General features: G+C 37.7%; 1 pseudogene; it reads left to right on the forward strand.

Moving 5' to 3' along the window:
- Nucleotides 1-2,181: 2,181 nt before the first annotated feature.
- LOC127491534 (hydroxyacylglutathione hydrolase, mitochondrial pseudogene) overlaps nucleotides 2,182-22,432 on the forward strand; it is a 48,043-nt pseudogene continuing 27,792 nt past the window's right edge.

Here is a 22,432-nt window from a genome sequence, read left to right on the forward strand (position 1 = left end):
AATATTTGCTTAATGTCAGGTAAACCCTGAGCTCTCTTTCATAAATGAGAAAATAAAACTTAAATATATAACAAATCAGACACCCAACTAGTAAATGATGAAAGCCAGAATGGAATTTCAATACCTCTGGTTCCTGAGTCTGTACTCTCTAAATTTTCTTTAAGATTTATTTTATTTATTTGAAAGGCACAGTTAGAGAGAGAGACAGAGAAAGAGAGAGACAGAGAGATCTTACATCAGCTGATTCACTCCCTCAATGGCCACAACAGCCAGGGCTGGGCCAGGTTGAAGCCAGGAACCAAGGACTCAGTCTGAGTCTCCTTCATGGGTGGCAGGGACACAAGTACTCTAGCCATCATCTGTTGCATTTCCAGTAAGCACATTAGCAGGAAAGCTGAATTTGATGTAGAGCCAGGACTTGATCAAGGCTCTCTGATACGGAATGTGGGCATCCCAAGTAGTATCTTAACTGCAGCACAAAATGCCTATCCCCAAAGACTTTTCTTCATGATGCTTGAGTGATGGTATCAACAAGAAGTAAAAAAGAAGTGGTAAAAATTTTATCACAGTGACAAAATGGAAACCCTTTGTGCTCCTATATATGTGGAATTCACCTAAATGCTATTGGAAGTATTTGAAGATCAATCTGTAAGGATCTGTAGAAACCCTTTTGACCTACATTGGCATACCTAAATTCTATGACAGTGGTGGCAGAATCAAAGTCTCCTGGGTGACACACATAAGCACTTACTGGAATATAAATTTATGCATTTCCATCTTCAATATATCACCTTACATTAGTAGATGAGGTAGAACCAACAGATGGCTGCTGGTTCTCTTTTTTCAGTAGAAAAACTAAGAACTAGAAATGCTAGCTTTACATTTCAGCCAATAAATGGGAATGAAGCTGACAAAAACAAAGTTGCCCTTCCAGATTAATGCACTCTTCAAACTTCCTTTCTTGAAATGTACCGTACTCCATCACACTTAACCTATGCTTTCCACACCTCCTGAAGGAGATAATCATATACCTATTGGCTTTGGCATGAAATCAAAGAAATAAGTTTGCAAAGCTGGTCTTTCCTTTGTGCATTAACTTTAATTTCTCCTTTCCACACATACGCTGTACCAACATCAGGTAGATCCATTTACTTCCACCCCCTCATCCCACTGCTCCACCTAAAGTGACATATTAATTATAGCTCATTTGAAATTTTCTCTTACAAATGTAGGCTCAGACTTCAACACCTAGATGAATTATATATACACTATGCAGCCTGTTTGTTCTAGGTTTCTTAAAAGGAGAAAATGAATGCAGTGTATTAATCATCAAACTGATGTCCCTGATTGAAAAATAAATTATTTAAATGAGTAACACTCTGGATTTTTTAATATGCTACTCCACAGAAGTTTCTCTCAACATTGCAAGTTGAAAGGCATGAAAAAATATTGCAATACATGACTGAGATGATACAAGGACCAATAAAAGCTGTGTGTAGGCCTCACGATCAGAGTCAATTCAAACTGTCAGGTCTTTGTATCAGTTGGTTCTGCCATTATAGAGTTTACTGGATGGTAATCCCAATTAGCTGTTAAGAAGATCTAAATACACAGATTTGCTATTAGAACTGAATAGATTTTATATAGACACACACCCTCCACACACACAAAGTTATTTCACCTCCAATGAAGAAAAATTTTAATTCTTAATTTCTAGTGTATGAATCACCATTCAAAAGGCAAGAGGAGTATTCACAACACATTTTTGTCTAGTTATATCTATCATGTTATAACTTCCCAGAGGGCATGTTCCTGTTTATCATTTTATTTTAAACCATATTACTGGCCGGCGCCGTGGCTCACTAGGCTAATCCTCCGCCTGTGGCGCCGGCACACCGGGTTCTAGTCCTGGTAGGGGCACCGGATTCTGTCCCGGTTGCCCCTCTTCCAGGCCAGCTCTCTGCTGTGGCCAGGGAGTGCAGTGGAGGATGGCCCAAGTGCTTGGCCCCTGCACCCCATGGGAGACCAGGAGAAGTACCTGGCTCCTGCCATCGGATCAGCGCGGTGCACCGGCCGCAGCGGCCATTGGAGGGTGAACCAACAGCAAAAGGAAGACCTTTCTCTCTGTCTCTCTCTCTCACTGTCCACTCTGCCTGTCAAAAAAAAAATTACTAACGTAACATGAATACAAGTAAAATTTACCCAGATAAAGCTACCGATAAGATGAAGTACAAGGAAAAAGAAATAGATCTCAAGAAGAGGAAAACCACCTTGAATAGAAAGTAAGTATCTGAGAAGTCACTGAAGCCACCACCTGGAGTGTACACAAATCAATGAAAAATATTAAATACCCAGGGAGAACAATTTATAAAATTCAGCAGGGCAAGAAAGACTGTGATGATTAGTGTTACGTTAGAGAAGGCTAATTGCTTTTCTTTTTTAAAAAATACTGAAAATGAGTAATAAAGCAAATTCAAGAAAGTTGTATTATTTAATAATTGTACTAAGTGGATAAACATGTTTACAGCACACTCCTCCACACAGTCACTCGAAGACCTAGGCTGAAGTCGGCCTTGCCATATTCAACCCATCATCATCACGGAGACTGCCTTCCTCCCAGCTGGTAGTCAAGGGAGAAAACATTGAGAAGCATTTGCCGAGCTTTTTAATGGCAAGAACTGAATATGATGCACCTCTCTTCCATTCACATTGTAATGGTTAGGCCTTGTCACCTGACCCCAACAAAATGTGTGAGAGGCTGGGGGAAACGCAGTTGGGTGAGAATGAAGAACAGGAGATCAGGCATTTTCTTTTTGAACAGCCTGAAGTCTCTGCTTCTATCTGACCTCTGGTCACAAGAGTCATATCCATCTATTTTCCCATACATGGAACATATTCAATAATAATCCAAAAAGAGACAACCCAATTATTGCATTTGAGTTGAAGTCCATAGATCACTCAGTTATTGTATTTCTCTCTATTCAAACTCAAGATGATTCTTGTAGTCCCATCACCTGTGAACAAGAAGACAAGTTCTTTGTCTCCCTTCTATATAAAATTACAATAATGGAGGAGAAACTTAGTAATTCCAATAAAGACTCCAACTGTAAAAGTAGGAAAATGGTAGAAACATAGCAATTACAAGTGCATACGAATGATGAAACTCTACTGGAAGACTTACTGAAACTCCAAATCATGACAGTTGGTTAAATTCCAAAACCCTTGATTCAACTCTGCACAAGAAGCTACCACGTGCAGCATATACTACCCATGACTACACTCTCCAGGACATTTCTCTTCCCTGTTTGTTGTCTTCCGTGGCCTTATGTGAAGTGAACACTGAAAATTGTACCCCCTTTCAGAGATTGAAATTCTCACTGTGTTCTGCTAATGTAAGTTTGGAGGACTTGTCTAATAATCACACAGGGTTGTTTTATAATCACACAGTTAGTTCTAAGACTAGAACTGTTTTATAGGCAACGCCTTGAGCTAGTAGTTGTCCACAAATTTCTTTTACCCTATTTAATATTGAGGTCTCTTGCATTAATTTGTCCAATTTCTTAAATGTTTATCATCTCGTTTTGCTTTCTAGCGCTCAGGCCTTTCTTAGAACCTGATGGCATCTACCTTGGGTCATGTAAAGCAACAGACTTGAGTGGGAAGATAATCCATTTCCTGTTCCAGTATAAATTTATCAAGATATAATTCATATATCATAAGATTCACCCAATTAACATGTACAAATTTAATAGTTTTCAATATATTTAGTATATTTTTGCAAACATCAGTATGGTCAATTTTTTATTATTTAATAAATGTGAATTTACAAAGTGCAACTTATATATTGTTGTGGCTTCCCCCCCCACCTCCCTCCCTCCCGCGGCCCTCCCCTCTCCCACTCCCTCTCCCATCCCTCCCTTCATTGAGTTTCATTTGCAATTACCTTCATATACAGAAGATCAACTTAGTATATACTAAGCAAGGATTTCAACAGGCTGCCCTCACACAACCGCACAAGGTATAGGGCATTGTTCGACTAGGAGTGTTGTTTTTAAGTTTCATAGTAAAACACATTAAGGACAGAGATCCTACGTGGGGAGCCTGTACCCAGTGACTCCCGTTGTAGATTTAACAATTGGCACTCTTATTTATGGCGTCAGCAATCACCCGAGGCTCTTGCCATGAGCTGTCTAGGCTATGGAAGCCCCTTGAGTTCACCAACTCTGAACTTGTTTAGTCAAGGCCATATCACAGTGGAGGTTCCTTCCTCCCTTCGGAGAAAGGCGCCTCCCTCCTTGATGGCCTGTTCCTTCTGCTGAGGTCTTGTTCACCAGGATCTTTCATTTAGATTGTTTTTGCCACCATGTCATGGATTTCCATGCCTGTGAGACTCTCATGGGCCTTTTAGCCAGATCCGAATGCCCCAAGGGTTGATTCTGAGGCCAGAGTACTGTTTTGGGTGTTTGCCATTCTATGAGTCTGCTGTATGTCCTGCCTCCCCCGCAGGATCATTCTCTCCCTTTTAATTCTATCCTTCATTATTTGCTTACACTGGTCTTGTTTGTAAAATCTCTTCGACACTTACCCTATCTTTTTTGATCGGTTGTGTACTTATACTTATCACTTTACCAAGTGCGCTGACATTGGTACATGTCTCCTTGATAAGACTGAGTTGAAGTCCCCTGGCACATTTCTAGTTCCACCATTGGAGGTAAGTCCGAGTGAGCCTGTGCCGAGCTATATATCTCCTCCCTCTCTTATTCCTACTCCTATGTTTAACAGAGATCACTTTTCTGTTAATTTTTAAATGGCTAAGATTGAGTGTGTATTGATTATACCCCATTTTAAAATATTTTTATCACATCACAAAGAAATCTCACATCCATTAGTTATGACATAACTACTTCAATCCTCCTGACTCTATAACACCTACTGCTTTCTGTCTCTATAGATTTTCCTAATCTGTACATTTCATAAAAATGAAATCATACAATATGTGGTCTTTAATTATTGATTTCTTTTATTTGAATTTTGTTTTTGAGGCTCATTCTTGTTAAAGCGTGTATTAGCATTCCCTTTGTTGTTACTCAATAGCATTCTATTGCATAGATATGTCACATTTTTTATTCACTCATTAGTTGATAAAATTTGAGTTGTTTCTACCTTTTAACTGTTATGAATAATGCCACTATAAACATTCATGTAAAATTTTTCATTTATTCTGGATACATACCTAAAAGTAGAAATACTCTTCTTTGCTTATTCATTAGGAATCATCGGACTGTTTCCCATAGTGGTTGCACTAATTTACATTCCCACCAGCAGTGTATGATAATTCTAATTTCTGCACATCCTCACCAACAACTGTTGCTATCTTTTTGATTATAACCATCCTAGTGGATGTGACAGTGGTGCTCACTGTGGGTTTTGATTTTCACTTCTCCAATGACTGAAGACAGCAAGCAATGTTCATGTGCTTATTGCCCATTTGTGTATATCATCTTTAAAGAATACTCCTCATGTAGGATCTTTGTCCTTAGTGTGCTGTACATTGAGATTTAATGCTATAACTAGTACTCAAACAGTATTTTTCACTTTATGTTTCTGTGTGGGAGCAAACTGTTGAAATCTTTACTTAGTGTATGCTAAACTTATCTTCTGTATATAAAGAGAATCAAAAATGAATCTTGATGTGAATGGAAGGGGAGAGGGAGTGGGAAAGGGGAGGGTTGCGGGTGGGAGGGACGTTATGGGGGGGAAGCCATTGTGATCCATAAGCTGTACTTTGGAAATTTATATTCATTAAATAAAAGTTTGAAAGCAAAAAAAAAAAAAAAAAGAAAGAAATGTCTATTCAGTTTCTTTTATCATTTTTCAACTTTGTCTTTTTATTGTATTTTGTGGGTTCTTTACATATTCTAGCTACAAATCCCTTATCAGATACATTATTTCTAATTTTTTTTCCTTTCTGTGGCTTATCATTTCACTTCCTTGAAAGTAAATTTTGATGGAGTCAAATTTATATATTACTTTTTTCGTTGCTCATGCTTTGTTGACACATTCAAAATTTAAAGTCAAATACAAAATAATGATCATTTACTACTGTGCTTCTAATAGTTTTAACACTTAAGATGCTTGATCAACTTGCAGTTAGTTTTTAGATAGAGTGTGAAGTGAATGCCCAGTTTCATTGTTTTGCATATGGTTATCCAGTTGTCACAGCACCATTTGTTGAAAAACTATTCTTTCCCAATTTGAATTGTCTTGCCAAACTTGTCAAAATGTGTTTATTTCTAGACTCTTAATGCTACTCTTTATATCTATGCATCTGTCCCAATGCCAATACTACACTGTCTTGGTTACTCTTGCTTTATAGAATGTTTCAGAATTAAGAAGTGTGAGACTCCCACCTTTGACATCCCTTTACCAGATGGTTTGTATTTAATTTGAATCTTTAAAATTCAATGTGAATTTTATGATCAGCTTCTCAGTATCTACAAAGAAGTCAACTGGTATTCAGATAGGAATTGTTTTGAAGCTATAGATTGATTAGGAGCATACTGATAATGATGTTAAATTTTCTAATGCAATAACATGGGTGTTTTTCTATTTCTGTGAGTTTTTCTTTAATTTCTTTAAGCAACATTTTCTAAGCTTAAGAGTAAAATTTTTACACAACCTTTATAAGTTTATTCCTAAACATTTTATTTCTTTCAATGTTACTGTAAATTTAATTGTTTACCTCATTTCATTTTATACAGTTTATGGAAGTATATAGAAACACAATTGATTTTTCTTAATTGATTCTGTGTCTTTCAAAGTTGTTGAACACATTTCTTTTTCAAAAAAAAAAGATTTATTCATTTATTTGAAGGACAGAATTATAGAGAGGCAGAGGCAGAGAGAAAAAGAGAGAGAGGGAAAGAGGTCTTCCAACCGCTGGTTCACTCCCCAAATAGCTGCAATGGCCAGAGCTGGGTTGATCCAAAGCCAGGAGTTTTTCCAAGTCTCCCACAAGGGCTCAGAGGCCCAAGGACTTAGGCCTTCTTCCACTGCTTTCTCAGGCCATAGCAGAGAGCTGGATTGGAAGTGGAGGAGCCAGGACTTGAACTGGCACCCATATGGAATGCCAGCACTGCAGGCAGCAGCTTTACCCACTATGCCACAGCAACGGCCCCTGAACACATTTCTTAGTTCTAATAGTTTTCTTGTGAATTCCTCAAGATATTCTACATATGAGATTATATAGTCTGTGAATAGGTTCAGTTTTCCTTCTTTCTTTCCAGTTTGGATATCTTTTATTTCTTGACCAACTGTCCTGACCAGCACCTATTGAATAAAAATAATGAGAGTTTGCATCCTTGTCTTCATCATTAAAAATCATCCCAATGAATTTTTCCTAGAAGCCTTTCATCAGTTCAAGGAAGTTTCACTGTATTCCAAATATATTGAGTGCTTCATCTTGAAAAAGTATTGAACTTATCCAATGGTTTTGGTGAACAGTGGGATGCTTATGTGGAATTTTTTTGTTTTCTGCTCTATTGGTTTTCAGATGTTGGCCTAACCTTATATACCTGGGTTAAGTCTCACTTTGTCATGATATAATTCTTTTATACATTTTTGAATTTAATTTACTAATATTTGTTGATGATTTTTCTATCCATATTCATCATATATATTAGTTTACAGATTTCCCCTTGGAATCTTTCTCTAATTTTAGTATCAGCAATATTGGCCTCAAAGAATGGGTTGGGAAGTGTTTCCTCATTTTTTTTTAAAGAATTTGTGAAAATTTGGTATTAACTGTCACGAAAACATTTGATAGAATCTGCCAGTGAAGTTATCTGGTCCTGAGACTTTCTTTATGGGCCAATTTTTGATTACTTACTCAACCTCTCTATTTGTTATAGGTCTATTCACACAGTCTTTTTTCTTGAGTCAGATTAGCAGTTTGTGTTTATATTGGAATATACCCATTTCGTCAAAATTGAATAGTTTGTTGGTATAAAATTGTTCATAATAATATTCATTTATAATTCTTTTTATTTCTCTAAAGTCAGTAGTAATGTCCTCTCTTTTCATTTTTCTGATTACTATTTAAGACTGACAGAGAGTGAGCAAAAGAGAAATCTCCCAATTGCAATCCAAATGCCTAGAGCAGGCTGGGCTGGGCCATGCTGAAACTAGGAACCAGAAACTCAAGTGGAGTCTACCATATGGGTGGAAGTACCAAAACACTTTTTCCATCCCCTGCTGCCTCTGTGGGTGTATAATAGTAGGAAGCTGGAATTAAGAGCTGGAACTGGCACTTGAACTGTAGAACCCTGACATGGAATGTAAGTATTTCAAGTGCAGACCTAATCACTCTATTAAATGCCTTCTCCTGTAATATGACCTGAGTTATGTCTTCCACATTGCTTTTTATCTATAATACTGTAATATTTTTCCTCTTCTATTTATCGTTTACTGATTTTTTTTTGACAGGCAGAGTTAGGCAGTGAGAGAGAGAGAGAGAGAGAGAGAGAGAGAGAGAGAGAGAGAGAGAAAGGTCTTCCTTTTTCCATTGGTTCACCCCCAAGTGGCCGCTATGGCCGGCGCGTTGCCCCGATCCAAAGCCAGGAGCCAGGTGCTTCCTCCTGGTCTCCCATGCGGGTGCAGGGCCCGAGGACCTGGGCCACCCTCCACTGCACTTCCGGGCCACAGCAGAGAGCTGGACTGGAAGAGGAGCAACCTGGACAGAATCTGGCGCCCCAACGGGAACTAGAACCCGGGGTGCCAGCGCCACCAGTGGAGGATTAGCTTAGTGAGCCGTGGCGCTGGCTACTGATTTCTTTTGCATTCACTGAATATTTTCTTAGATAGCATTTAAATTTATTCCATGACTTTTTAGTATGTTTTCTGAATTATTTCCTTCATGGTTGTTACAAGACTTACTATATACTCTTAATTTAAAGAAATAGCTTCATATTTATACTCACTAAATTCCAATGAGACATTGATATGTTAAAGTAGTTCTTTTCCATCTTTTGGAGATATTATTGTCATATATATTATATCTATAGATATTAAAAATCCAATGATATATTGTATTTTTTACAATTTATGTCCTTTCAAGAATTTTAAAAGATAACAATCATACATTTACCTCTTGATATTACCTTTCTTTTTTTTTATTGTTGGTTCTCTTTATTTGTTCTTGTAGATTAAAGTTACAATCTGCAGTCAATTTTTTGATCAATTCTGTTTTGCTCCCACTTTGTGCTATTTTTGGTAAATATATTACATGTCTACATGTTATAAGCATAATAATACATTACAGAATAGTACTTTATATAACTTTTTCAGAATCAGTGAAGATAATAAATATATATTTTACTGTTGGATTTTAATTACATAATTTCTTGTGTCAGTACTTATTTTTCTTTTGTTTGAATTTGAATTGTTCTCTGTTGTTACTTTTAGCTTGAAGAGATACCTTAATATTTCTTATGAATCATATCTTCCAGGAACAAATATTCTCAATTTTTATTTATTGGAAATATCTTTATCTTGCCTTCATTTTTATAAGAAAACTTTGCTGGATACAGGATTCTGTGTTAGTAGTGTTAGTATTTTTGCTTTGTTTGTTTGTTTTGCTCTGAGAACTTTTTTCCACTGCCTTTTGACCTTCATTATTCCTAATAAGAAGTAATCTGTAGATCTTACTGGAATTTCCTGTGAATGGTGAATATTTTTTTCTGTGGCTTCCAAGATATTTTTCTTGCTTTTTCCTTTTAGCCCTTCTACTATGACTTGTCCTCTTATAGATATTTTCATGTTTGTGTTAACTGAAATTCTTTCAACTTCCTGAATGTGTAAGTTATTATTTATCAATAAATTTTGGAAAATTTCAACCATTATTTCTTTTAATGTTTTTCTACTTCTCTCTGTGTGTGTCTCTATCTCTCTGCCTCTCCTTCTCAATCCTTCTCTCAATCTCTCTTTCCTTTGGTGTTGTTTTCTATGAGGTGCGGTATTGTGTATATCCCCAGGATGACACTGACTTTGGCTGGGTTGTCTTTGATTGTCTTTTCTCTATCCACACCCAGATGTTAAGCTCCATTAATTTCTGTTGCTGTGTTGTTTTCAACCATGTCATGAGATATAGTTGCTTCAAAGAACAACCCAATGAATGTCATATTCCTTTCAAGGGATAATTCATAGGACAGTGTTTGAGGGGTTTGTTGTTGTTGTTGTTTTTCTGATTCTCTCTTCCCACTTCTCCTTTCCACCATTCCAGAAAATCAGTTGGCTTACACTTCAGTCTACATTACCAATAATTCTATCATTCTCCTTTTACTACATCTGCTACTCTCTCTGAGAATTCCTATAGCCTTGAATTTCTTGACACTCCATTACAAATAAATTCAGTTACTTTTAGGATAAAGTTGGAAATATCTGTTCTATGACCTGCTTCTCATTTCCTGTTTCCACATCTGAAAAAAAGTTCTCTGAACCATGGTTTAAAGGAAGCCAAGAGGATGGCCTGTCTCTCTCTGAGTGACATTCCTTAGGAGCTAAGCACTTAGTAGGGAAAGCATCAACCCCAGGTCCCTTCAGCTTACCTTTCCCAGTGTAGAAACCCAACCTCCACATTCCCTAAAATATGACCAGATCCATGGTGTTCTCAGCAGTGGCACATCCAAGGTGGCTTCTTATACATATAAGATGGCAGCAGACTCTATTACCATAATCAGCCAGGATGTAATCTCAATGGTAAATCTGGAATAGAAGGGCAAATATTGATATCTTTCCCTTATCAGAAAGATAGCTCAACAATGGGAGGGAAAAGAAGCCCTGAATTCTGGTGGATACCAGTCTGCAGTAGAGTTCCTGTTGCACTGAGCTGAGAGAAGGAAGGAGGCTGTGTTTTTTTATCACATATCACAAACACTCTCATTCTTTTTTTTTTCTTCTTGAATGAATGTTTCTTTATTTTCTGGATACCTATAGGGTCATTTTCACAGACACTCTTTTTTTTAGCCAATTTAATTAATAGATGACTGTAGAACTCCTGAAACACTCATGCAAAATGTGGAACTCCTAACCTTCCAATTTTATCTTTTCTATGATTTTGTCAGTTTATTTAGTTGAGAAATGTTATTAGAAATTTGACAGTCAAAGTTCTTTTCAGCTTTTTTTGGTACAAACATCGGTTACAAAAACAGTAGACTTTACCTTCATATGAAGCAATTTGTACTTATAAATAAGTCTATTCTTTCCTGAGATCATTTCATTCTAGTAGTACCTTGCGAAGTGCAACACGTGCACATTCTGGTTCTTTCTCACAGCCAGGTTTGGACTAGAAGGGTCAATACATCTACTTTCCCAGTTGCTGTAGACAGTAGTGTTATGAAATGTTTGTTATTATATAATATAGATCTTCAAAATCTTTTCATTCCCCAATCTTTGTTTCCATGCTTTCTGCTGCCAAATATCTGACTTGGTTTGGTCTGTGTTGTTATAACAAAATATCTGAGGCTGGGTACTTTATAAAGTAAAAGGGTTTATTTAGCTCACAGTTATGGAGGTTAAAGAGCATAGCACCTGATCTGCTCAGCTCTGAGGAGTGTCTCATAGTGGATGGCATCACAAATGGTAGAAGTGTGTGTTAAAGCAGTAATGGCACACAATGGAGAAGAATACAGGGGAGGCTCCAGGCTCCCTTTTAGTACCCATTCTTGGAGGAGCTAATCCACTCCATGAGACTAGACTTAATCTCTTCTAAGATTAATCCCTTCCTCTAAACTCCAGTTAAGGTTCCATCACTTGCCATCACCCCATTGGGCACCAATCTACTGGGACATGAACTCTTGAAATACACACTCAGACCATATCCAAGGTAGAAAAATGCCCAATATTCTAAGTTTTCTATATGACAGCCATATACTTCAAGGCATTACTTTTTATTGTAATAAGGTAAGACAAATAGTTAAAACCATTTCTGAGGCCAGCATTTTGGATAAGTAGGTAAAGCTGCTGCCTGAAACACCAACATCCCATACGAACTCCTGTTCAAGTTCCCACTGCTCCACTTCTGATCCAGCTCCCTGCTAATGGTCTGGGGAAAGCAGCAGAAGATGGCCCGAGGGAGCCAGTGCTGTGACATAGCGGGTGAAGCTGCCACCTGCAGTGCCAGCACCCCATATGGGTGACGGTTCAAGTCCCGGCTGCTCCACTTCCAATCCAGCTCTCTACTATGTCCTGGGAAAGCAGTAGAAGATGCACCCACATGAAAGGCCTGGAAGAAGTTCCTCTCTCCTGGATTCAGATTGGCCCATCTTGGGCTGTTGCGGCCATTTGGAGAGTAAACCAGCAGATGAAAGGCCTCTCCTTCTCTCTCTGCCTCTCTATCTCTCTCTGTCTCTGCCTCTCTGTAACTCTGCCTTTCAAATCCATTGAAAGGTATTTTTTAAGAAGATTTGCAGGTATGTTGAGAGGGTCATTTATACAACATGCTGATATTAAAAGGGAGATTCATTTCCTGAAGTCCTTTTATTTCAAAAATTTATAGGAGATAAAAATTTGGGCGATAGACAGTGGTTTCTCAGTTCTACTTTCATATAGGGCTGTTTAAGTAAACCAGCAGTTATAGTATCATGGATGAAACTTCTATAATCTAAGTGCATTTTTCTGTAAGGTATGTATTACTTATTCTCTATTTTGCAAATTCTCTCAACATTTAACTCCATGGCATGGAATTCAAGGTAAAAAGCAACATCATTTGCCTATACAGAATAAAAAGGTAATATCACAGGGAACTATCTGCAGGTTCTGACATAGAAATCATCCATCCTCTTAATACATCATGAATCGGCCGGCGCCACAGCTCACTAGGCTAATCCTCCGCCTTGCAGTGCCGGCACACCAGGTTCTAGTCCCGGTCGGGGCGCCAGTTTCTGTCCCGGTTGCCCCTCTTCCAGGCCAGCTCTCTGCTGTGGCCAGGGAGTGCAGTGGTGGATGGCCCAAGTGCTTGGGCCCTGCACCCCATGGGAGACCAGGAGAAGCACCTGGCTCCTGCCATTGGATCAGCGTGGTGCGCGGGCCACAGCGCACCAGCCGCGGCGGCCACTGGAGGGTGAACCAATGGCAAAAAAAGGAAGACCTTTCTCTCTGTCTCTCTCTCTCATTGTCCACTCTGCCTGTAAAAAAAAAAAAAAATACATCATGAATCATATTTTTGCATGCAAAACATGCCAACATATTTGGTGAATAATATATGATTATATCTCCTTTCTCCAGAGTAAAGTAAAAATAATATGACACAAGGTGAATTAATCTCTGTGGCCTTCAAAAATAGTACTGAAAATAGTAGGGGACAAGTGGTTCAGATTAGTCTGTTATCAGAATTGAATTGAAGCAGAGTGTGCATGTTTCAAAGCAATTACCAGTTTGTTTAAACACTCTAGGAAGAACTGTTCCTTTCTTTTCACAGCTTCAGGGAGTAGCTTCAAATGCAGAATTCAGTCTACTAACTCATAATTTCAGAACTTTTGGTCAAGTGCAAATTCCTCCTCAAATTACTCTCAAATCCTTTATAAGTCAATGACTTGTCTTTTTTTCTTTCTTTCTTTCTTTCTTTTTTTTTTTTTTTTTTTGTCATAGTTTCGTTTCAACTAGTCCAACTCGCACAAATCACGAGTTTTGATTTTGGATAAACTACTAACTTTCTTAACTAGACTTCCTGGTTTTGATCTCACCCACAATTCTCACCTAGACAGCTTTTTTATATCTGTTCCCTTTATTTTTTGCACTTGAAACACAGAGTTGGGCTGTCATTAGATTTAGCCCATTACTTTCCTTCATATCATCAGTTGTTTACTTTATGTGGAAAATATTGTGTCCACTCTGTATAGCATACAAGGTGAAGCTTTTTAGGTGTGCCCAAGCGATAAACCCCAGGGTGATTCTTATACTCAAATATAAAACCATACAATACCAAGTAATGTCCTTACTTTTCCTCCAAGCATTTTCTAGAAACTTATACTCCTGTTATTAAATTGGAATGGTCTATGGTGAAATAAATATGCTTTAAAAACTTTTATCTTTAACACAAAAGCTGTGTGCAAATATCTATAGCTGTGGTACATAATTAAACTACCCACTGTTTAGAGGTCCCTGCAAAATCGACATGCAGTGGAGTTCATTTAAGAGAATAGTCACACAATTTGAACACAACATAAGCAAAATAATAATCAGAGACTAATCTTCTGGGTAATACAAAGTTTACTTAAACAGATTGATAACATCCTCACCAAGAAAATAGCAGGCATCACTTTCACAGTTTGCTCCCTTCTGCAGGACTTATCCACCAAGGAAGAAAGAACAATTACTGAATTTTATTGTAAATGCCCAGACCCCCCGAGGTGTTCTCAGAGGAAATCATTGGATAATATGGTGTCATTTCTCTCCGTATCACATAATGTTTGTGGTTTGTCAGAAACTATGTACACTACATTAAAATTGAGACACAAAGAGGGTTTTCACTGAGAAAACAAATTTTGAAAAAGATAGCATTTTCTGACTCTTTCATTTGTTTTCCTCTCCCCCCACAGATCACGTTTCGAATCTTCCACTCAATGTTTATTAATGAGCATGGCCAGTGGTAAGGTCTCAATCGAGAGAGAGTGGTCCCACAAAATCCAATATGACGTCCATAGCTCCAGCCATGGCCTTTCACTTTCACTCTTTGATTTCAGAGCTAACTTAGTCATCCTGCAAAAATGCCAGTCACATAACTGCATTTTAAAGTCTGCAACTGGCATGAATTCACTATATGTAAAAGGGGAAGAGGAAATTTAAGACCACACTCAACAGGGCACCACAGTTGTTAAATCCAACTTTCTAGGGATCTGGTAACTTGAAATAAGATGGTCTTTTTTGTCATCTGGCTGTCCTAATCTGACCATACACAGATATACACATATACTTTTGAATGTTAGAAATAAAAAATTTAAACTGATACTGTCAGGGTAAAGTATCCTGAAATACAAGACATTTAAATTTAACAAGACACTTAAATACAAAATTTTATGTGGAAACATTCACATTTTTCATCTAGTCTCTATCTACTAAATTCAGAAATAACATTTGATATATATATAAAATCACTTGTAATTTACTCAATAAAGTTATATTTGTTGATACATTTCTTTGATGAATGTAAAATCTTTGAGAACATGTATTCTGTGAAGATCCAATGTTTGTGATACAAAGTTTAAAGTCAATTAGTTTAAGATCAAACATGACTTCATTTCCATGCAAATAAATTTGGAAATAATTTTTAATAATTATTTCTTTATTTGAAAGAGTTACAGAGAGTGGGGGAGGGGGGAGACAGGAGAGACAGGTCTTGCATCTGATGGTTCACTCCCCAGATGCCCACAACAGCAGGCGCTGGGGCTGGCCAAATCCAGGAGCCAGGAACTCTGGGTCTCCCACATGAGTGGCAGGGGAACAAGCAGTTGGACCATCTTCCACTGCTTTCCCCAATCCATTAGCAGGGAGCTGAATTGGAAATGGAGCAGCTGGGACGTGAACCAGCATCCATCTGGGATGTCGGCACTGCAGGCAATAGTTTCACCACTATACCATAACGCCAGCACCCTGGAAATGACTTTTAGAGAAAACTGATCACAGGAATAGTTTAGTAATTAGCCATTTTTTAAACAATTGCTTATTTAAATGAAGTCTACTTTTTTGTAATGTTGCTTTATAGTATGTCTTAGTGGAAATAAAGAGCCAGATTATGATATCTGTCACATTTCCAGACACAAACAATCTACACGGCGTGGACTGAGAAAGACTGGAAAGCATTCCTGCCAATATTATCTGTTTCTCTCGCCATTTTATTATTACCATTTCTCCTGTACCATTGAGAATTCTAATCACTAGTCATTATTTTTTCGCATCATTAAAAATCTTTTCTAGAAAGCAAACATATCATCTAAGAAGTCATTAATAAGTCATTAACGCCTTACCTTGAATTAAATCAAACAGACCATACAAATAGTTTACTTGAAAACCCTGAAGGAACTTAACACCGAACAGGTAATTTTGATGAGGGTAAGAATTTAAGAAACACAAATGTTTTTATAAAAAGGGCCCTTAAAATCTTGGGTGATTTAATGAGGGGAGGAAAAAAAATTGTGGGGAGTCATAATTCCCAGGCATTAGAAGAGATGTGGAGGGGAGAAAACCTATGGTGTTATTTCCTTCCAAATCTACAAATGGAAAACTTGAGTGTGATTGACAGCTTTTGAAACACAGAACAGTGTATGATTTATACTTCTAGCTTAAATAATACAGGCTTCTATGACAGCTCTCCTCTCTGTATTACGAATGACATTTCTGAGTGGGGTACAAATTTTGTAGCTCTAGCAAGCAATCTTATTCTGAACCAAAGCGTAGGAACTCAACATACACACGTGAACATTTTGCAGTCACATCCAAGCCTAGGTGGAAGACTTGCATACACTGCCATCAGTCACATTATCCATTAAAACCAGATCATCCATTATGGAATGACTAAAGATGCATCCAAATAATTCTCACACAAGGATTAATGTCAGTTACAGTGTGGGTGTGTTTGATGAAGTGCATGGGGGTGGGTGCATGCAGTATAGGTGATGATTTGATAGAAGGGACCAATTCACACAGGTGCTCTGACAATCCCAGCAAGAATCGTGTCTTGACCCAGCCACACCCTCACTCAACACAGTGTTCAGAATCTCCAAGCCTCTAGGACTGTTGCATATAATCACATATATTGCTCTGATAGCCAATAACCGAGAGTTCAAAATAAGCATCTTTTTGAAAATCGCATGATTGGAAATTCTCTGAAGAAAATTAACAATAAAAGAATACAGTAGTTAAATATTTTTTCATGCTTTGGGGCTATGTGTTTAACATTTTTTCTAACTGTTCATTCATTTATTTAAAACACACTTGAGTTATTATCTCCTAGAGTTGAAATTAGATATTTAATTGACTAGAGGGAATGAAAGTCGCTCACTTTTTTAAAAGGCAACTATTTTAAAATATTTCTATAAAACGTTTCATATGATCACCATCAGCCCAAATTCTTGGCAAACATTCTGCTGGGTATATATAGTTGTTTTTATAAATGTCATGCTGTAAGAACTAACTCCTTCAGAAACGTGTTTATCTTAATTAGGAAAGTCAACAGACTTCTAATGGGAAGAAATGGGCACTTTTCTCTGTGGTACGGAAGGCATCAAAGACCCAGTTCTTCTGCCAAACCAATCTTCCTTCCTGCCTGCCTTTTAAACCCAGGTGATTGCAGACAGTTGAGCAGGCATTATCCCCATGGCCTCCTTGCCCTGGCTCGAGCCTTTGCTACATCTTATCTCTTGCTGTCTCACTGTCCTGGCCTCTCTCTCTCTCTCTCTCTCTCTCTCTGTGTGTGTGTGTGTGTGTGTGACTCTTCTGTGTATCTTTGCCTCAGGAAACCTAGGGATATTCATGGCACTGAGGCAAATAATGTGGAATTAAAAACTACATTCTTGAGGCCTTATCCTAGCAACAAGACCATCACCATCTGTTCAGAGGACAAGCCTGCCATTATCCACTGCATTCTTTACACAAGCCCCATCACCTGTGAGGGGAGAGACACTGCCCCTTTCCTGGGTTCTTTTTTTGTCACAAGAGTAAGTGGTCTGTTTCCCTCAGATCCTGTAAAATTAAAGAGAGTAAATATGACTAAAAACACTTCAGCAAATTTAAAGAGATATATCAGAGGGCCCAAAATAGCCATTCCAAAATAATCTGATAATTGGCATCTGTGCATAATAAACCTGACAAAAATATATTGTCAATGTCTCTGAATAGCCATTACATTATTAAAATTAGAAAAGAGCAAATGGAGTGCTAGTATCTGTAGTTTAAGTGGTAAAATGATTATCATAGACTTTCATTTATTTTTAGCTTCAAAAATGTTATTCATTTCACCTTTCAAAACCACATCAAAATTAATATTTTTAAAAGTGGCATTAAAGTATTATTTTAGTGACTTCAGGGTGAGAATCAATCCATTTAGACATCCAGTTTAATCCAGAATGAGAATTTTTCCTTGGAAAAATGTTTCAAACAGCGAAGGCAGTAACTAGGCTACATTTTGTGCAGTAAAATTTGTATTATTAGGAATAAACAAGGTCTGTTTCCTCTCCTAAAACAGGTCAGTACAAAGGAAGCAAATATCTATAGACAGAGCATTTGAAAACTCTATTTCACACAATCTTCAATTATTTTCTTCCTAGAAAGAAATACACATAAGGATGTCTGAGCCCATAAACTAAAAAAGAATATATTTCTGAATGTCTACTGTGTACCAACTAAAATATAAAGTGCTATTGAGTACTGTCAAAAATCTGGAATATTTTATGAGAAGCATATCAACAAATAGAAAGTGGCCCTCAAAGAGATGGCATTGTGGCTCAGCGGGTTAAGCTGTTGGCTGCTGCTTATGCCAGCAACAACCCATATTGGAGCATCCCGTTCCAGTCCTGGCTTCTCTGCTTTTCATCCAAATCCCTGTTCATGAGCCTGGGAAAGCAGCAGAACATGGCCCAAGTGCTTGGATTCCTGCCAGCTACATCGGACCCAGATGGAATTCTGGGCTTCTGGCTTAAGGAGGGCCCAGCCCCCAGCAGTTCCAGGCATTTAAGGAGTGAACTAGCAGATGGAAGATCTCTCACTCTTTCTCTCTCTCTCTCTCCCTTTCAAATAATTAAATGTTTTTTTTTTAAAAGAAATAACCCCCCAGCCCTAGAAAGTAATAGCTGTATAACCATAATCAACATTTAGTTAGTGTTATTACAGTCACCCCAGAATATCCATTGTTCCATGGATTCAGCCAACCACAGACTGAAATTACTGTACGAGAAAAATTGCCTTACTTAATGTATAATTTTTCTTCTTGTCATTATTCTCTAGACAATACAAAATAACTATTTACAAAGCATTTACATTGCGTTAATTATTATAAGTAATCTGTAGATGATTTAAAGTACACAAGAGGATACAGATAGGTTACATGCAAACACTGAGCATTCGGACCTGAGCATTTGCAGACTTTAGTACCAATGGAGGGATCCTGGAACCAGTCCCCCAAGGATGCAGACAGATGATTGTGTTTTTAATTTCTTTTGTCTTACATTATCTCATTTGATTCTCATAGAAGACCCACAAGGTAGACTGAACAGTCATCACTAGAACCCAGTTCAAGATGAAGGAATTCACATTCAGAGTGGTGTGTTAGTGTGCCATGACTCTAACCTGAGAATTTATAAACATCTTAGTCAAAAGATGAAACAACTTTTAAAGAGCCATTGTTTTTATGCATACCATCAAATAGCAAACACATATGAATGTGAAAATTGAAGAGAAAGCAACAAAGCCTTTTGTTTTTTTTTGTTGTTGTTGTTGTTTTTGTTTTTGTTTTTTTTTTGGGACAGATTACAGACATACTTGTTAGGCGGTGTTCAAAAATCTCAATTGTTTCTGACACAGGCTCCATTTTCATACATTCTCTAAGGTATCTGTAAAATAGGAACCCAAGTTACTCATGTGACTATTATTTATCTTTTTTTTTTTTGATTGCACCTTGTATTCCTACTGTCTGTATATTGGGCGTTAGCAATTTCCTGCAGAGTCCCCACATGGCTTTTGTTAAAGTTGTCTTAGTTGCAGCCACAGTTGGAAGTTCTTGCTAGTGAGGGAGGCATTCTGAGGAGAAGCTGAATCCTCTTCATCCCATTCAGGATTTTGCTTGATCTCAAGATATGATTATGGATAATGGATAGAATATGAGAGAACCTCAAAAAGTTCATGGAAATAGAATAAAAGATAAGCTTATTTAGCACAAAAGACATGGAGTGGATTGAAATTATGTTTTTGCAAAAGTTGAAAAAAAACAAAAAAAAAGGAAGAAAGAAGGGAGATGATGGAGGGAGAGTAGGAGGGAGGGAAGCATGATTATTTTCTTAGACTTGCACATATTAAATATATGAAATCTGTTCTCTTTATATTAATAAAATTTTAAAAACGAGATCCATACAAAGAGTCTTAAAAACAACATTCAAAAATTGAAAAACTTTGCACCAAAGAACCTTATCTTTTAATTCCATTTGCAATAAACTTGCTGAAATATCTTCATATACTTGAATAATTGAATCCAGCCCAAGGAGAGTAAGAAGAGAAATTATCGAATGGGCCACCAAATGAAGAAAATTGCATTTGAATTACTCAGGTATTAAACGTAACATTGGCTATTTATGTATCTTTTAAGTAAAAAGATTTCTTTTATCTAAGGTCACCAACCATTAAGGTTTGCTCAGATTTAAGAGGGGTATCCAGAATTCAAGACTTCGAGAGCTAAAATTAGGAAAGTACCAGTCAAACCAAGGTGAGATGGTCACTCAGTTGTGAGGTGAGATAGGTTGCAATTTAATTTGGAATCACAACACTCAGGATTTAACATTTTGGGGAAAGAGGATTGAAAAGGATGTGGGTTTCCATTTGTAGACTCAAGAGCTCCAAATGCACCTATGTGACATAATGTTGAGATTTAAAACTTCTTAATTTATACAGGCAACTCTTAATTATCTTGTCAGTATGAAACTACTGCCAGCATTATGTTGTTGGCTTACCTTGTGCCACCATAAAAAGCTGGCTTTGCCTCTCCCATCTCCTACTGAATTATCCATTTACCCTTTCATACCTATGTTCCTCTTTGTTAAGCATGAGTACCTGATAATTTGTTAATAATGTGAAATGACAGCAAAATAATCCTCAGCCCACCACTGTTTTTAATAGTATGAGAATGTTGACCTACTACTCAGGGAAAGAAATGAAACTCAATGGATTGAGGTTGTCAGGCCCCCATCCCATTAGTCTGAAAATTGAATTTTAAAAAGAGAGAGGAAGGAAAATATCAAGAATTATCCATTCCTTCCCATGAAAAGTACATTTTACAGGTAACTAAATAATGAAATAAAATTTTGCTTTTAGAAGAATTTCAACTAGTACATACAGAAAAATGATAGAAAAATAACCTTTTTTGCAATTCTGAAAGAAATGATGGATACAGGCATGATCATCAGTAAATGTAGAATCAATAGGGTTTTTTATACTATTTGTTGAACAATTTACTTAGTATAGAGTTAATCTTATGTGCATAAAGTTAATTGAAAATCCATCTGAATGGCTGGCACCATGGCTCAATGCGGCGCCGGGGCACCCAGGGTTCTAGTCCGGGTCAGGGCGCCAGATTCTGTCCTGGTTGCTCCTCTTCCAGGCCAGCTCTCTGCTGTGGCCCGGGAGTGCAGTGGAGGATGGCCCAAGTGCTTGGGCCCTGCACCTACATGGGAGACCAGGAGAAGCACCTGGCTCCTGTCTTTGGATCAGTGTGGTGCGGCAGCCACCGTGGCCATTGGAGGGTGAACCAACAGTAAAGGAAGACCTTTGTCTCTGTCTCTCTCTCTCTCTCACTGTCCACTCTGCCTGTCAAATAAATAAATAAATAAATAAAGTGATTACTCATTTCTAAAAAAAATCCATCTTAATAAAAAATAAGAATGGGAATAAGAGAAGGAGGAGGAAGAGTGGGAGGGCTGGTGGGAGGGTGGGTAAGGTGGGAAGAATCACTATGTTCCTAAATTTGTATGTATTAAATATATGAAGTTTGTATACCTTAAATAAAAGGTTTCTGGATAAAAGAAAAAAAAAACTGTCCCTAGCTTTATTAAAGAAAAAAAAGTCATTGGAACATTAAGAGGTTGACACCACTGTTCAAGCTCAGAACCATACAAAATCAAGTCATTATGTGTCACAAAAGGCAAACACCAAATCATCTGATATTCCATCCCGGAAAAAAAAATGAGCACCTAAAATGAATCCAGTGGATGCCTCTAGCTGCTTGCATCTGAACCCTTTGCCTACCTCTGATCGCACCTCTAGGGACTTTATAACACACTGCAAACAAGCATGAGCTTCCAGGAAAAACTTCAACCAACTGGAACTGAGAACACATGGATAAACTTGGGAAGTGTTCTCTGAGCTTCTCAAAGGTCTCTGCTATGTACAGCGGACACATCAATAAAGCATCTTCAGATGGACTTTCCCTGTTTCACTCTCCCTCACTCCTGTCACATAGAGCCACCACCCAATAAACCACCGGTACCAGCACTGGAACCTCTGTTAGGAGTCCCACTTTCGGAAAAGCTCTAAGTTTTTAATGAGATCTAGTTTAAATCTTGCATTTCCAGGAAATACACAGCTAACTAGCAGCTTAAGAAATGAGCAACTTTCCCAGGACAAATGGCTGTTATTTCCAATAAATTGGTTGCATGAGAAGGAAAGAAGGAATAGAAGG

Source organism: Oryctolagus cuniculus, chromosome 3 (genome assembly GCF_051225735.1).
Source record: "Oryctolagus cuniculus isolate XC-2025 breed Fujian yellow rabbit chromosome 3, ASM5122573v1, whole genome shotgun sequence".
Taxonomy (NCBI): domain Eukaryota; kingdom Metazoa; phylum Chordata; class Mammalia; order Lagomorpha; family Leporidae; genus Oryctolagus; species Oryctolagus cuniculus.